This window comes from Montipora foliosa, chromosome 4 (assembly GCF_036669935.1).
Source record: "Montipora foliosa isolate CH-2021 chromosome 4, ASM3666993v2, whole genome shotgun sequence".
In the NCBI taxonomy this organism is placed as follows: Eukaryota; Metazoa; Cnidaria; class Anthozoa; order Scleractinia; family Acroporidae; genus Montipora; species Montipora foliosa.
Window position 1 is genome coordinate 11100690 of NC_090872.1, and position 2756 is coordinate 11103445.

The window sequence follows — 2756 nt, forward strand, 5'->3', positions numbered from 1 at the left end:
TGTCCTGAGGAAGCTACACAATCTAGCACCTTATGTTCCTTAGTTTTAGTGCGATGTAAGCTGGACCTCTGTAATGCAGTCTTGAGCCCTCTCCCATGTTGTGAAATGTGGCACCTTAGTAAGCCAACGTCAGGTTTTGAGGAAGGCGGCCGCAGACAACACAATACGATAAGTATATTAATAGAGCGGTTTTCAATTGAGTGTCGAAAGTAATTAGAGAATTACTTTGGTTTTGCATTACTTCACTCGGTGATTGGTTCAATGTTCTCGCGCCACTTTTTCAACCAATCAGAAGTGAAACACCAATCGTTGCTTGCGCGCGCACATTTTCCCGCGCTTTGTGTCGGCTACGTGTAATTACTTCGAGTTTTGATTGGTTTACTGGATTGCCTCCGTGCTTTTTGATTGGCCAAAGTAATTACTTTGGTTTTGGTTTTACGACACTCCTACATCCCAAACAGGGGTTTTCAATGTTAATTTACAAACGTTGCTTATTAATTTAAAAAAAGAACAAATTACAATCCTGAAATTTCAATTCTTGTAAATGTTAGATTAAATAAAATATCGATCTAAGGAAACTCAACTGGCTTTCAATGGATAAATGCAAATAACTATTGGACTGAGTGCTGAAAGTGGTGCCTAAAGCAATATAAAATAGAAACTGGCCCAGGCCAGATCACTGAATGGCTCAGTGATCTAAAACTTCAATCGCCCTACAAAACTTGGCTAAGACCTTTTCAAGACCAAGCAGTAAGAACGTTTGATTCTCTGCCAGCAGATATAACAAGTCGTCGAGACGTACGCTCTTTGTATGTAAAGCATAGCGCTTTCTTCCCTGATCTCGTTCCAATACTCTCAGTGTAGTCTGGTTAAACCTCATTTACACTAGCAAGTTTTCCTTGGCAGTGTAAACGAAAAAACTTGCCATGTTGTTCAAAAACTGGCATGCTAGTTTTTGAACAAGGATAATGTCAAGGATGATATTTACTAGTGTAAATTACTTACCGTTATCACGTGTTTCTAGACACCTAGTCCAGAATTTTTAATATCTTCTCCAATAACATATTTGCCAAGCATTGATTTCCAGGCCCATGACATTTAGTGGTTTCGGTTTGAAACAAGATTTTTATCTACCCTTCTTTCACAGTGTCTTCATTTTGGCAACCCAGATTTTGTGTATTTTTCCACGCAGAGAAAAATACGGTAAGATTTCGAAAATAAGCCCCTCCAAATATAAGCCCCCAAAGCGGTAACGCAAAAAACCCTCCGTTAAATCGCCCCTCCAAATACAAGCCCCCCGGGAGCTTGTACTTGGAAAATTGCCCTCAAATACAAAGTAAAACTAAGCAAAAAGGGTAAATTTACTTTCAACTGTAAGGCTAGTCCAATCGATTTGAAAACGCAAATTTCCCTCCGTAGATAAGCCCTTCCAGCTACTTTGAAAAATAGAAGCCCTGGGGCTTATTTTCGGTATGCCGCTGCCTGAGAGCATGAGGCATTAAAAGCAAACAACCTCGTTCCCAGGGTCTCTCGAGCGAGGAGAGACCCTGGTAGGGTCTGGTCACGTGCTTCCGTGACAATTGAAAAAAAAAGGGAGGGGTCCTCTCTAAACAAGGAATTTGTCGCGTTGAGCTTTGTCGAATTCAAAGCGAGGCTAATAGCTTCGCGCTGCGACTCCGCCATTAGGGAGCTTTAGCAACGACAACGGCGACGGCAACGAGAACGTCACCAATTTGCATATTCAGTGGGCGAAAACAATAGCTTTGCACGCCCTGCACGTGCATTTTTTATTTTTGTCCATTTCTTTGCCGTCGTCAGCAAAGCAACAACGTGAAATAACCAAGTTTGAGGCGTTATGGAGAACGTCAGCACTTGGAGATAAATTTTCATTTTTCTCCCCTAAATTAAGCGCCGCTCATAACCGTTTCATTCCTGAGGGAATGCTACACCTTTGTCACATTAAAAAGCTTGGAATAGTCTCGAGTTAATTGCAGTAACGCGAATATATGTTTTGAGATGACGTTCTCGTTGCCGTTCCCGTCGTCGTTGCTAAAGCTCCCTATTACCCGAGATGTTTTACAGTAGCCTCCCGGCTGCAATTTCGCATAGTATTAATTCTAACGTTAACAAAAGTTAAACAAGTTATCTGCCTCGAGGCAATTTACCATGGCCGTGATGTTGTCGCCGTGTTACCCATTGGATATCGAAAGTCGGTTATATTTCATCTTCTTCCTTCGTTATTCCTCGACAAAATCAACTTTGAACGTGGAGCAGCAGCTCATCCCGTAGTAATTGTTGTTTCCCCTCTAAATGCGCTGATCAAAGATCAGATCAGAAGGCTCCAGGAAGGAAATGTTAAAGCAGCGATATTGAACGTGAAGAAGAAAACAAACTCGGAGGATTTGGAATTAGATCTCAGACTGAACCGCACAATCTACAGCAACTTATGACAGACGATGTATATGTTTTCTTCGGCGTTTGCAAACTATTATCGCTGGACATAGCCGCAGAAGAACATATGTTCACATACCGCAGAACGTGAAACTTGGTTTGTTTTGGTGACAACACATTCCGCACTCCCGTAGTCTCAGTATAGACAAAATTCTTACTAAGCCGCCCCTCCCTTCATTGGATAAATTGTCATCTCCAAGATTCTCGGAGACACGTGACCAGACCTTACCAGGGTCTCTCTTCGCTCGCCCCAGGCGTTACGATGAGAGACCCTGGGAACGAGGTTGTTCAAAAGCAAACAGCTG